The sequence below is a fragment of the Moschus berezovskii genome, chromosome 3, assembly GCF_049115385.1.
Source record: "Moschus berezovskii isolate FMDL1 chromosome 3, NW_MosBer_1.0, whole genome shotgun sequence".
Lineage (NCBI taxonomy): Eukaryota > Metazoa > Chordata > Mammalia > Artiodactyla > Moschidae > Moschus > Moschus berezovskii.
Window position 1 is genome coordinate 102,462,735 of NC_142462.1, and position 15,587 is coordinate 102,478,321.

Genomic DNA, 15,587 nt, shown 5'->3' on the forward strand with positions numbered 1-15,587 from the left:
AGGGGCGGTCCTGGCGACCCAGGCGCCCGGCTGGGCGACGCTCCACCGAGTCTGGCCGGTGCTCCCAGCGCCCGACGCCCCCTCGGCTCGTCCGGGTCTCGGCGGCTTCGCCGACGCGCGGCCCCCAGTCTGGCGCGGCCCGGCCCCGGCCCGCAGCGCTGGCCCCAGGCGGGCGGCCCGGCCCGGCTCGGGCTCCGCGCTCCCACCCGCCGCGCCGCCTCCTGGCTGCGAGCCTCGCTCCCCGGCAGAGCCGCCCGCGCCGGGCTCCGCGGCAGCCGCGCTCCGCCCGCCCTCCCCGCCTCCTGCGCTCCCGCCCCGCGCGCCCGCCCTCTCCCCTCCCCCCCGGCCCGCGGCCCGCCCCCCACCCGGCCGGCAGGCGGGCGCGCACCGCAGCCCCGAGCCGCCGCCTCTGTGCCTGCGTCCCACGCGCGCTCACTCACTCAGCGCTGCCCGCCGGCCCGGGCGGGCGCCGGTGCCGCGCTCCCAGCCTGGTGCCGGCAGCCGCACGCTCCCAGGGCGGCCCATCACACACGTCCACTCGCATGCCCTCCCCGGGAAACACCGAGGGCCAGAGCACCGCATGCACACTCGTGTGCACACACGCGCGTGTGTACACACACGGCAGCCTGCCCAGGGTGGCACCCGGGCAAGAAGAACCACTATGTTTATTAAGCCGTGAGTGGAAAGTGTAATAAGCACGTCCACACCCCTTGTTTCATTAGTCCCTGACAACAACTCTGTGGGTGTACCCATTTCACAGATAGGTAAATTAAGGCTTGGGGCGGGGATAACTCAGGAATTTGTCCAAGATGGCACAGCCTGGCAACCTAAACTCAGTCTCTCTGCTGTCTTCTCCATCATGTGGTGGCTTTCAATAGTTGGAAGTGCCTCCAACATTTCATAGGTGAACAGCCAAGGCTCAATCCGTGTGTAACATTTCTTTTTGCTAAGACTGAGTTCTCAAAAAAAAAAAAGAAAAAATACTCAAAGAGTTTCAGAAGCGTCTCTTACCTTGTGAGAAGTGGTTCACAACTTGTTTCTAATAACAGGCAAGAGGAGAACAGTGAAGTCAAAGAGTGTTAGCCCAGTAATAAAAGAGCACCCAGGCCAGTGTGGAAGATTATTCAAGAGCAGGACAGTTAACTGTGGACACTTCAGGGACCCTGTGGTTCTGTCGCAGTGACTGATTAAAGTAGTACTGGCTGGTTTATGCAGACTTGAATCTCTAAATCCCCAAAATGTTCCTGTTTGAAAGTATCAGGAGAACATAAAACACAGTGGGTTCTCTGCACCATATTAAGCTGTCCTGGAAAAACCCAGACATCCTACCATGCTGGGTGCTTAGGCATCTCCACACAGCCCTCATCACAAGCCACATTGAGAGAAAATGTGTCACCAGATTACAGCCTTGGATGTTACCCTGATCCCCCTAACTTGCTGCTCTGTAAGGTTGGGGAGTGGGTGCTTAAAGAGTTACCTAGGGCAGGTCTGTCTCAGCTATGGCCAGCATAGCACTTAGCCTAGGGGCATGCTCACCTTGTATTATCAAAGTGAATAACAAATAGGCCCAAATGGGCAATGGGTAGCATTTCAGAAAGTCATCCAGGGCTCACATTCTTATCACAGAATCCCCCCAGTTGATGTAAGATAAAATCAGGCCACTGACTGAACACCCCCCACCCTTCCAGGGCACATCACTGATGAAATCTGGGATTTATTCTGAGTCTCTAAACAAAACATTGCCAAGGGCATTCTCTGGCTGCACCCTCAGGGATCGCTATAGGGTCCTTCCTCTAGTAGGGAAACCCCCCCGCCCCTTGTCATTTAGGGGCACCTGGAGACTGCATACTGAGATCCAGCCTCTGGGCTTCTCTCATATACTTAATAAAAGTTATCCCACTAGAGACATTTTGCTTTAATCCTCCTTATAGAAAGGCTCATTTCCTGCTAATCGTGTTCACGGAAAGACTTCTAAATGGAAAGACAGAAATAAACATACCCCAGTACATTAAAATAACAGCCTTCCATGACCAAGGAAGGTGGTTCCCAGGAATTATCTTTTTAAAAACATATTGAAAAGGGAAGTTAGGGTTCTGGGTTAAGATGGTAATTGAATGTGTACATCTACTTTCACTCCTTCCCAAAACCCCACTAAAACTTCAATAAAGAGGTTTTTTAAATCAGGAGATAAACCTACAAGGATAGCAAAAACATGGAAAAAGACAATAGCCATAAAATTTCTGAAGCAGCATGGCAGACCAACACTGACTTATCGGCACCTAGGAAAGTCATGTCAGTGGGAACTGAGAACTAACTGGATCTGCATTGCAAGATTCTCAGAGGCATGGAGAACCTCTCCGTGGTACCTATGGATTCCCAGAAGTGAAAGGTGGACGAGGTTGCTAAGATAAGGACCAAAATGGGCAGTTAGATCCCTCCATCTCTCCCCCAGCTCCAAACTCCTGGGCAACAGCCCCTCTCATATCCCAGCCAGAGTCTGGGGAGTTTTCTTCCAAAGATAAGAGAGAGGGTGTCTGGGTTGGAGCACAGTTGTGAATGGAGATACCACACTGAAAAATACTGAAATCCAAAGGATCAGTTGACATTGCCACATGGAATGGTGGAATGCAGAGATGCTGAGCTTTCTGCCACCATCAGGCTCCCCAAGTGCTGGGAGTAGGACCCAGACAGGAAACTGGATGACACTACTCTGGGGTATTTCACCAAAGAGAAAAGACCTAAAGTTACTGACATAAGAAACAGCCCAGCTAGCCCACGCTGCAGTGACAAACCCAGCCTCTCTCTGAGCTCAGAGTTTCTGACTAGCCTCCCTCCCATCCCCACAATCTTAATCATAGCCAAAGATTGCCAGACAGCTAGGGAATTTTCAAATGCAGAAGAGAGTAACAAAACAATCAGAGAAAGTAACTTCGAGGAAACAGATTACCCAGAGAGAAGAGAGGGTCAAAAAGACCACAGTATCCTTCAAGAGATAAGATCTGCATCCATGAAACAAGAACAAGGTGCTATACAAAGAAACATCCAGAGAATAGCAAAAGCAACAATTATGTCTTGAGAAATAAAATCATGACAGCAGAAGCAAAAACATCAAAGAAAGACAGGCAGGTAAAGCTGATTGAATCTCCCTGGAAAGTAAAACAAACATACAAAGAGATAGAAAATGTAGGAACGTAGGAGAGGAAAGATGAGAGCATTTTAAAAATTGGAATATAGCTGATTTACAATGTGTTATTATAGCTTCAGGTGTACAGCAAAGTGAATCAGTTATACATATACATATGTCTATTCTTTCTAAGATTATTTTCCCAAATATGCCATTAGAGAGGGTTGAGTAGAGTTCCCTGCGCTACACAGTACGTTCTTATTGCTAAGCCCTTTAAAGGACACTTTCAGGATAATAGAAATAAAATAAATTCTAAAAAGAGAAAAATGAAAGGGAGGAAATCATCAATGAACTAATTTGAGGAAATTTTCCAGAACAGAAGGATATGAGTTACTGGATTATAAGGGTTGGTTGGATGAAAATAAACTCATACCCAGGCAAATTAAAGAGAAGAGTCAAGAAACTTTAAAAAGGGGGAAAAAAAGTAATATACAAAGGATTACATACAAGAAAGGCTTTGGATTTGGATTCATTCAAGTTATCAATCAAGTAAAAAGAATATATAGATTTTTCAGAAACACGAGATTTCAAAAAGTTTATCTTTCATGCAGGTTTTCTGGAAAGCATAGGAAATCCATCACAGGCGAGAGGCAAAGGGATCTCCTGGGAAGATGGTGAAGGGGGATTCCAGGGCATCGGCTGTGTGCCTCATGTAAAGGGACATGGGTTCAGATCAGAGCAGCGTGACTGACTCAAGAGATGGACACGTTGACAGTTGTCACCAAGATCCTCGACACCAGGCCCTTGCTCCATCTTTAGACTCTCAGCTCAGAATGTCTGGGAGCCTGCCCCAGTAGGTATTTGTACTTGCCTTGTCTTGACTAAGTACAGTGAAGCTGCTGTTCACCCTTCCACACCTGCTGAGGAAGTGTCCCACCGTGACCTGCTCCTGAGAGAAGATGGGAGTGAGCTCAGAGCAGAGGGCACCGCTGTTGTGTGGCAGCCTGGATGGGAGGGGAGTTGGGGGGAGAATGGATACACATATATGTATGGCTGAGTCGCTGTGCTGTGCACCTGAATCTATCATGACACTGTGAATCAGATATACTCCAACATAAAATAAAAAGTTTTTAAAAAGAAGAAGCAGCAGCAGCAGAGAGCACAGAGCAGCCTCCTGCCCTGATCATATTCCATCCAGATGTCTGAGGTCTAGTTCACAGCTACAGCTCTCACCGCAGTGAGCTCTGAGTTTTTCAGGACTCCCTCGAGATGTGGTCCACAGTTATTGCCAGCAAAGGGTCTTGTAAACTCTCAGGGAAGCCAAAGTCACACCAAAACCCAGAAGCTCTGTTCAGCATCTCTCATCCTGGAAGAGTGCAAAATTGGCCTTTACTTTCACAGTTAGGATTATGTTTCCTTCTCAGCCCTATTTAGGAAAATACACAGATGCGGTGAAACCATAAACGAAAGCAAGGAAGGGATTAGCCTAAACATCAAGAGACTCATTTCCTAGGGGAGGGGAGGCCATAACCAGGGAGTGGTTAAGACTGGATGAAGGGAACTCAGGGGGCTTCTAAGATGCTCCCTTCCTCCCAAAGGAAGGGAGGGACTTCCTTGGTGGTCCAATGGTTAAGATTCCACACTTCCATTGCAGGGAGCATGGGTTTGATCCCTGGTCAGGGAACTAAGATCCCACATGCCTCACTGTGTGGCCAAAAAATAAAATAAAAGATGAGATGTTGGCCATATTCTATTTCTTACCTTATGTGGCGGATATATGAGTGTCCATTTTAGTATTATTTTTGTAATATCATATATACTTTTTTTTCTGTTTTACATATAAGTTTATAACTCTTTTGAATGCGTGATACCAATACCTTTTTCAATAAAAATTTAAATGCACTCAATAATATATCAACAAGCCCACTAAGAAAAATATTTTTTCTCATTTTACTAGATGTTCAAAAGATATTCAAAAAAAGAATAATGGGAGGATATCACCTTTATTGATAAAAATTATATTTCAAAAGAACAGCTAACCCCATATTTAACAGTCAAACATAGGAGGAATTCTCATTAAAATTAGAAGTAGAGATTCTTCTATCAATGCTTTCTCCAACACGAACTTTGTTCTGCAGTTTGTAGCCAAATTGAGATATAAAAAGGTGAGAAGGAAAAGGAGGAGGCAGGTGAAGAGGAATAGAAGGAAGAAGAAGAAACATAAGTATGAAATATTGGAAAAGAGTAAATGAGAAGCCAAAATAGCACTACACTGTGAAACACCTTGAAAACCATTAGAAAAAACTATGATTAGGTTAAAGCTAAATATCCCCATCAATAGTTTTTCTATACAAGATTTGGGAGAAATATCCCATTTGATATAAGCAAAATGCATTAAGGAAAGAAATAAACTTAACAGGAAATGAAAGAAACCTAGGTGAAGAAAACTACAGAACTGTACGAGGACTATAAGAGACTGTAAAGAATCCTTCAGCAATGTGTGCACGCACCAGATCGTCACATGAATGCTTTCCTTACAATTTTATGTGTCAATTTGTACCTCAGTAAAACTGAAAAAATTGAAAAAGGACTCGATCAGTGGAGAAACAAATCTCATTTCTGAGTAGAACTTCGCACTATTTTATAAGATCATTAATTCTTTCCAACTTGACTCATATATTGAGTACTATTCCAATTAAAATATCAATGAGATTTTTTAAAATTTTGAAATAGTTATTCTATAGCTCAGCTGTGAGAATAACAGGCAAAAATACTTAACTTTTGGGGACAGAAGAGAGGCAAATGGGATGTATGGCAAAAACTTGCTCCTCGGGTGGTATATATCCATTTATATAAATATTAAACTATATTACAAAGCTATGATGATTTATTTTTATCTAATTTTAAAGGTTACTTTCCATTTACAGTTATTACAAAATAATGGCTGTATTTCCCATGCTGTACACTACATCCTTGAGCCTACCTCACACCCAGTACTTTGAACCTCCCACTCCCCACCGCTATATTGCACCCCAACTGATAACCACTAGTTTGTTCTCTATATCTGAAAGTCTGCGTCTTCTATGTTATATTCACCAGTTTGTTGTACTTCGTAAATTCCACACGCTATATTCACTGGTCTGTTGTACTTTTAATTTTTACTTTTTTTTTCTTCAATCAGTAACTTTTATTTATTTATTTATTTATTGTAACAGATCTTTGGGGCTTTACACTGAGTTAGAGTTCCTATCAGAGGGATAACAGCACCACAGCCGCACTGGATCCTCATGAAGGACGCACACGAATGACTGACTGAGTTACAAGAGTTACAGGAATGAGAGCTGCTCACATCCCAGAAACTACAGCTCACAGAAAACCAACAAAGGCACGAGATACAGACCATTCACTTATGAATGTGTAAAACTCAAGAAAGTCCACATCACTCCTACAACATGTCGAAAGTGCCTCAGAATTCACACAATACCAACTTTCTCATGGTTCTGGTTAAATTACAGATACCAATTTATAACAAATGGCAAAATCTGTAACTCTATTCAAAGTTTTAAAAGATTACTTAAGAATAGTGTCTTGTATTTCTATGCCAGCTTTATAATTCTGGTTTCTCATTGCTTAATTAGTAAATTCAGCGTGCAGGTTCTATCCCAGGCTAATTTATACACTTCCGGAAGGAATGGCCTCTTAAATCCACAGAGTGTTGAGGTGGGGAGCCCCCAACCACGTCAGATTCGTTTCACGTATGATAATATACATGTTTCAATCCATTCTCCCAAATTATCCCACCCTCGCCCTCTCCCACAGAGTCCAAAAGACTGCTCCACACATCCAAGTTTAATTTTTACTTATTTTTTTAAAGAACATTTTATATGGACCATTTTTAAAGTCTTTATTGAATTTGTTACAATAGACCTCAAGTATTTCTGTCTTATGTTTTGGTTTTTTGGCCTAGCAGTAGCTGGGATCTTCACTCCCTCACTAGGGATCAAACCCACTTAATCACTGGACCACTAGGGAAATCCCTGTTGAACTTTTTAAGATTCCACATATAAGCGATACACAATGATTTTTTTTTTTTTAATGTAACTCAACAGAGCACAAGAATCAACAGGTAGGGGAAAGCAGTGGTAAGAAGCACTAGCCAAGCAACTGGTCTACTGCTTTGCTCCTCACGGCAGGACTTCTCCAGCTGTCTGCCCCATCATCTCTACTTTCTTACCTCCTGCTCCAGCACAGCCTCCATCCCACTGCACTCCTGAAACAGCTCCTGCCAAGACCAAGTGCAGTGGACCTGAATCTTCTTTCTTGACTTCCCTGAAACAGTAGACACCCTCCATCACTTTTTCCTCTGTCACTCACTCCTCTTGGCTCTGGAGACACTGTGCCTGCCCGGCTACCCTCCTCTGCTGCTCAGCCTCCTCCACATATGGTATACAGTCTTGCTTAGGCAATCTCATCCGGTAACTTGGCTTTAAATACCAACTCCGACTTCTGGGCTCCAGACTCCTATTGTCTAACCACCTACCTGACATCTCTGCTCAACTAAGAGATGCTTCTTGTCATGTCCAAAACACAGCTCTTTCCCCAGTCATTTCCCACAAAACACCAGCCAACCTCTCCACCGAAAGAACTTTCCCTTCAGTCTCCCTCATTCTTTCCTATTTTATCTAATGCTGCTACTTTTCCCTCCTCAGTTGACTAACCAAAAATCTAACTGTTTTTCCTGACTCCCCTCTTGCTCTCACCCTTGCATCTAATTCATCAGCAAACCCAGGCAGCTTTATCTCCAAAAGCCTTCTCAGTCACCCCTTACCACCCTCTGTCACCATCACTGTCTCACCTAAATTACTGCTTTCTGTTCCCCAGCCCCCGGCAACGACTAATCCTTTCACTGTCTCCGTTCAGTTTAGTTCACTCCCTCATTCGTGTCTGACTCTTTGTGACCCCGTGGACTGCAGCACGCCAGGCCTCCCTGTCTATCACCAACTCCTGAGTTTATCCAAACTCATGTGCATTGAGTCTGTGATGCCATCCAACCATCTCATCATTTGTCATCCCCTTCTCCTCCCACCTTTAATCTTTCCCAGCAACAGGATCTTTTCAAATGAGTCAGTTCTTCGCATCAGGTGGCCAAAATATGTTTTGCCTTTTCAAAAATGTCATTTGGTTGAAATCATATAGTATGTAGCCTTTTCAAACTAGTTTCCTTCATTGAGAATTATGTGTCTAAGTTTCCTCCTTGTCTCATGGCTCAATAGCTTTTCTTTCTAGTGCTGAAGGATATCCCGTTGTCTGGATGAACCACAGTTTAGTTATCCACTCTCACATTACCACATTTACTTACCCATGTCACACAGAGTCGGACACAACTGAAGTGACTTAGCAGCAGCAGCAGCAGCACGTACTAAAGAACATCTCAGTTACCTCCCAAGTTTTGGCAGTTATGATAGAGCTGCCACAAACATTCATGGGCAGGTTTTGGTATAGGCATATGTTTTCAATTAATTTGGGTAAATACCGAGGAACACAATGGTTAGATCATATGGTAAGAAAGTGTTTTGAAGCAACCAGTCTCCCCACTTTGCCTTCCCACCAGCAGTGAATGAGAGTTCCTATTTCTCCACATGCTCAATAACATTTGGTGAAGTCAGTGTTTCAGATTTTAGCCCTTCTAACAAATGTGTAACAGAATCTCATTGCTTTTTTAGTTTGGAATTCCCTGATAACATAGGATGTTGAGCACCTTTTCCTTTGCTTATTTTCCACCTTCTTCGGTAAGAAGTCTTTCAACTCTTTTGCTCATTTTAAAACTGAGCTGTTTCCTTTTCTTGTTGAGTTTTAAGAATTCTTTGTATATTTTGGATGATAGTCCTTTATCAGATACAGTTCAGTCCACTTCAGTCGCTCAGTCGTGTCCGACTCTCTGCAACCCCATGAATCACAGCATGCCAGGCCTCCCTGTCCATCACCAACTCCCGGAGTTCACTCAAACTCATGTCCATCGAGTCGGAGATGCCATCCAGCCATCTCATTCTCTGTCGTCCCCTTCTCCACCTGACCCCAATCCCTCCCAGCATCAGACTCTTTTCCAGTGAGTCAACTCGTCGCATGAGGTGGCCAAAGTATTGCAGTTTCAGCTTTAGCATCAGTCTTCCCAATGAACACCCAGGATTGATCTCCTTTAGAATGGACTGGTTGGATCTCCTTGCAGTCCAAGGGACTCTCAAGAGTCTTCTTCAACACCACAGTTCAAAAGCATCAATTCTTTGGCGATCAGCTTTCTTCACAGTCCAACTCTCACATACATACATGACCACGGGAAAAACCATAGCCTTGACTAGACGGACCTTGGTTGGCAAAGTAATGTCTCTGCTTTTTAATATATTATCTAGGTTGGTCATAACTTTCCTTCCAAGGAGTAAGCGTCTTTTAATTTCATGGCTGCAATCAGCATCTGCAGTGATTTTGGAGCCCCCAAAAATAAAGTCTGAGACTGTTTCCACTGTTTCCCCATCTATTTCCCATGAAGTGATGGGACCAGATGCCATGATCTTCGTTTTCTGAATGTTGAGCTTCAAGCCAACCTTTTCACTCTCCTCTTTCACTTTCATCAAGAGACTTCTTAGTTCCTCTTCACTTTCTGCCATAAGGGTGGTGTCATCTGCATATCTGAGGTTATTGTTATTTCTCCCGGCAATCTTGACTCCAGCTTGTGCTTCTTCCAGCCCAGCGTTTCTCGTGATGTACTCTGCATATAAGTTAAATAAGCAGGGTGACAATATACAAACTTGACATACTCCTTTTCCTATTTGGAACCAGTCTGTTGTTCCATGTCCAGTTCTAACTGTTGCTTCCTGACCTGCATGTAGATTTCTCAAGAGGCAGGTCAGGTGGTCTGGTATTCCCATCTCTTTCAGAATTTTCCACAGTTTATTGTGATCCACACAGTCAAAGGCTTTGGCATAGTCAATGAAGCAGAAATAGATGTTTTTCTGGAACTATCTTGCTTTCTCCATGATCCAGCGGATGTTGGCAATTTGATCTCTGGTGCCTCTGCCTTTTCTAAAACCTGCTTGAACATCTGGAAGTTCACAGTTCACATATTGCTGAAGCCTGGCTTGGAGAATTTTGAGCATGACTTTACTAGCATGTGAGATGAGTGCAATTGTGCGCTAGTTTGAGCATTCTTTGGCATTGCTTTTCTTTGGGATTGGAATGAAGACTGATCTTTTCCAGTCCTGTGGCCACTGCTGAGTTTTCCAAATTTGCTGGCATATTGAGTGCAGCACTTTCACAGCATCACCTTTCAGGATTTGAAATAGCTCAACCAGAATTCCATCACCTCCACTAGCTTTGTTCGTAGTGATGCTCTCTAAGGCCCACTTGACTTCACATTCCAAGATGTCTGGCTCTAGGTGAGTGATCACGCCATCATGATTATCTTGGTCATGAAGATCTTTTTTGTACAGTTCTTCTGTGTATTCTTGCCACCTCTTCTTAATATCTTCTGTTCTGTTAGGTCCATACCATTTCTGTCCTGAAATGTTCCCTTGGTATCTCTAATTTTCTTGAAGAGATCACTTGTTTTTCCTATTCTGTTGTTTTCCTCTATTTCTTTGCATTGATTGCTGAGGAAGGCTTTCTTGTCTCTCCTAGCTATTCTTTGGAACTCTGCATTCAGTTGCTTATATCTTTCCTTTTCTCCTTTGCTTTTCGCTTCTCTTCTTTTCACAGCTATTTGTAAGGCCTCCTCAGACAGCCATTTTGCTTTTTTGCATTTCTTTTCCATGGGGATGGTCTTGGTCCCTGTCTCCTGTACAATGTCACAAACCTCCGTCCATAGTTCATCAGGCAATCTATCTATCAGATCTAGTCCCTTAAATGTATTTCTCACTTCCACTGTATAATCATAGGGATTTGATTTAGGTCATATCTGAATGGTCTAGTGGTTTTCCCTACTTTCTTTAGTTTAAGTCTGAATTTGGCAATAAGGAGTTCATGATCTGAGCCACAGTCAACTCCTGGTCTTGTTTTTGCTAACTGTATACTCCATCTTTGGCTGCAAAGAATATAATCAATCTGATTTCGGTGTTGACCATCTGGTGATGTCCATGTGTAGAGTCTTCTCTTGTGTTGTTGGAAGAGGGTGTTTGCTATGACCAGTGCGTTCTCTTGGCAAAACTCTATTAGCCTTTGCCCTGCATTATCAGATACATCTTTTGCAAATACTTTCCCTCAGTGAAAACTCAGTGATTTGTCCAAACATTACTTTTTAACCAGAAAAATAGAGCTTTTCACATTCAGTACAACACGCATCACCCAGGCGAGTGCTTCAACACCCCCATCACCCAAGAATCTACACTCTCCCTGAGTCCCATACTAGGACCCCTCTCAGCTCCTCCCAGTGGCCTGGCTAACATCTTCCCCCAGACACTGCCCTGTCCAGCCTTCCTGAACCGGCTGTTCTCTAACGCTCTCTCTGAACCTTGCTCTGAGACTTTCTATCCCTTCTCTGCAGACAGAGAGGACGAGGTCACATTCCAGGGATGCCCCTGGCAGCCATGAGCCAACCACCTGGGAGTGGAGTTTGCTTTGACCCTCAGAGGCAGAAGGGTGGAGGGGCCACAGCAGGAACCATCGAGAAAAGTCAGGTTTCAGGCCTGGGGCGGGGGCTCCTCAGTTCAGAAGGTCAGAACACCTCCCCAGCACCCAGAAGGCCAGTGCCTGCAGCTGATTGTCTGCTTTCTCCAAGGGAGATGAAGACAAATAGGGGCAAATGAGAAGCAGCGTGGTAAGAGGAAGGAGGCTCCAGGAACCAAGCTGGCCCCAGGGTGAAGGAGCTGGGGCAGGTTGACAGAGAGCCTCCCCAGCGAGTCCCTGCATTTCATCTCTTTGTGGCTTTAGCTTTTGGGGATTAGGAGTGACTGGGACAAGGGTCAGGGAGGTCTGCTACACACATTACTGTGCAATTTTTTAAAAAAGAAGAAAAGTGCTTTCATCTTTTGACAAGGACAGCTGTTGCCAAATATCTGCTTTGGGGCTCTCTAGCTCCTTGATTTCTGGAGTCGTTAGACTTAACTCAACCTTACTGTTTTCCAGTGATTCAGACTCCTTATATGCCAAATGGGGATAACAACAACCCTTCCTCTATAGAGTAACTAGTAACTGGGACCACTGCTGCTGCTGCTGCTGCTAAGTCACTTCAGTTGTGTCCGACTCTGTGTGACCCCATAGACGGAAGCCCACCAGGCTCCCCCGTCCCTGGGATTCTCCAGGCAAGAACACTGGAGTGGGTTGCCATTTCCTTCTCCAATGTGTGAAAGTGAAGTCGCTCAGTCGTGTCCGATCCTTAGTGACCCCATGGACTGCAGCCTACCAGGCTCCTCCATCCATGGGATTTTCTAGGCAAGAGTACTGGAGTGGTGTGCCATTGCCTTCTCCGAACTGGGACCACTAGATGAATCCATATACACGAAATGCATATATATATATAGCTTATATATACATATATACATATATATATATATATATATACACACACATATATATGGCTGCGCTGAGTCTTTAGTTGGAGCTTGTGGGACCTAGTTCCCTGACCAGGGTTTGAACCCAGGCCTCCTGCATTGGGAGGGCAGAGTCTTAGCCACTGAGTCACCAGGGAAGTCCCCAAAATGCTTTGGATACATAGAAATGGCACACAAATACTGTGGAACTATTTGCTGCCATATTACCGTGGTGTTATGGTTCGAGGGGTGACAAAGCCTCTGGGGTGAATGGAGGGGTTGAAGTTTGGGGGGAGCATACAGAAGATACTGGAGGGGGATGGGGTACCAGGAGCAGGTGGGGACAAGTAAGAGACAGAAGTGGCTGGGAGAGGAGGACTCCTACCCGGGAAGGGACGGCAAGGTGCACTCTCCCCAGCAGGTAGAAGTAAAGAGGTTGCGGTTGGTAGGAGCAGTGATACCATCTGTGAGGTTGATCTGTTTAAGTTTTATAGGGCAGAGTGGGCCCCAGGGAAAAGTGTCCTGGTTCTAGCATCCCAGTGTAAAAGCACACGCCCTGCTTAGAGATGAGGTCTCTACTCTGCCCCTCCCATCCTACCCAGACCCTGGGACCACCCAGGATCAGGATCAGAGGGCAGTGGGGGCAAAAGGTTGAGAGCCGCAACTGGGGCTCGGCCCCTCCTCCCACACAAACAGGGGTTGGAGCAAACTGCCCCTGGGCTTTGGTCTTTAACAGAAGGAAGCCTTCCCACAAGGGCCAGGAGAACCCAGTCATTTTCCACAGCAGGGGAGTGGAGACCCGCGGCCCAAGTGCTTCTGTCTGTCACCTTTCCAACCTCCCAGTGATGCCCCCAGCCCTCAGGTGCTGGGAGGAACAGAGAAGCAGCTGAGGGGTCCACAGGGCCAAGGGGGCGATGACCACAGCCACCGCGGCAGCAACCACGTGAGGTCTGGTCAGGGTGTGGATGGGGGAGGCCCCCGACTCTACCTCTATCGCCAGAGGAGAAGCCAGCAGCCCCAACCCGGGGCTGGCCCCTCCTGCAGCCGGCTGAGGAACCTCACAGCAATCTCCTGTCCTCATCTCAGATCTCCTCCGTTTCCTGAGACCTGATGCCTTCATTATGTAAATGGCAAAGTTGACACCGAGGACTCACTTCTACCTTACCTGCCACAGCACCTGGGCTGGGTGAGGAAGGATGAAGGGGGCAGGCTCCAGGCTTGGGGCTGCCCCGTTGGATGCCCTGGGGTCCCCTCGCCCTGAGACACAGGCTGTGGGTACAAGTGGCCCGTGGTCTACGTGTTTCTGCGCTCTGGGCCCTACTCCCAGCACAGGTGTAGCCTTTGATCAGGTTGCCTGTGGGAGGGGGGCTGGTGGAGTTTCTTGCAAAACTTTTCTAGGAAGAAGGACAAGGGTGAGGGGCAAATCAGAAATACTGTTGCCTCAGGCAGTTGGAGCAGATTGCTTATAACAAGCATCTTGTTTCACAATATAAAATAAGCGATTCATCAAACTCTATCATTAACAGTAACGATGATAATAATAATAACAATAATGTGTCTGAAGAAGCCTCACTTGGGAACCGGGAGGGCAGTGTTCTAGTCTTGGCTCAGGCAGAGCTGTGAGGAATGCTCACTTTTCCCTTTGGGCTGGGTCGATGCCGATAGGAGTGTGAAGTCATGTCTGCAGGGTAAGGACAGGAAAAACTTGAAGGGTGGAGACCGCCAGGAGCCTTGGGGCAGGCAGGGGCTTGGGAGGTGATAAGGGAAGTCAGAGTGGACACTGAGATACCGGGAGTGGGGGAGAGGTGGGGGTGACGTGGGAGGAGGGCAGAGAGTGACATCCTGTGTGAAAGTGAAAGTGTTAGTTGCTCACTTGAGTTCAACTCTTTGAGACCCCATGGTTTGTAGCCCACCAGGCTCCTCTGTCCATGGAATCCTCCAGGCAAGCATACTGGAGTGGGTAGCCATGCCTTTCTCCAGGGGATCTTCCCAATCCAGGGATCAAACCCGTGTCTCCTGCATTGCAGGCAGATTCTCTACTGTCTGAGCCACCAGGGAAGCCCCGTACTGTGGAAGTGCAGAAAATACTGAATCGTGGACTGAATGCAGGGGGGCGTGCACTACAAACCAACCCTCATCCCAGCAGCTCCTCACAGCCTCCTTGGCCTTGGCCCCTGGTGCTGGGTGAATCTTTGCAGAAGGCTGGTTCAGAGAAGGGAGCCCAGACAAGGCGGGTAAGGACGAGCCAGAGCAGGGTTTGTTGATCCTCTGAGGTCAAGCCCCTTCTGAGAATCTGGTGCTGCCTCAGCCCAGAAAAATAGACACACAACTTTACATGCATGGCAGGGGGGCTGCCAGCACCCACAAAATCCTCTCTCCTCTTACCATCCTGACATTGCCCATGTGCCTGCTCCTCCATGCCCATACCAGCGCCCCAGGAGCTAAGACACAACCCCCTGCTTCGGGGCAGCCTGTGGGTGAGACCAAGGTGCAAACCCAAGGGGCTCAGAGCTAAAGCATAGCAGCTGGTGGGAATTCCCAGGAGGGAGGAGTTCATTTCCAATCTGGGGAAGCAGCCTTGGGAGCACAGAGAGCCCACAGGCTCTGGAGTCCGCAAGCTCTCCGTCAAACAGTGGGGATCTGGAACCACCTCTTAGGAATGGCGAGGCACACGTGTCCACTGTATTTCAATATGTATTTCTTTGGCTGTGCAGCACATGGGGTCCTCCATCTTCGCTGAGGCACGCAGGAGCTTCAAGTTGTGGCATGTGAACTCTTATTTGGGATCTAGTTCCCCGACCAGGGATTGAACTCAGGGCCTCCTGTACTGGAAGCAGGGAGTGTTAGCCACTGGACCACCAGGGAAGTCCCTTGTCCATGGTATTTAGCAGAGAGCAAGGTTCAGGTAAAAGGGCCATAAACACAGAGGAGGTGAGCATCCTGCT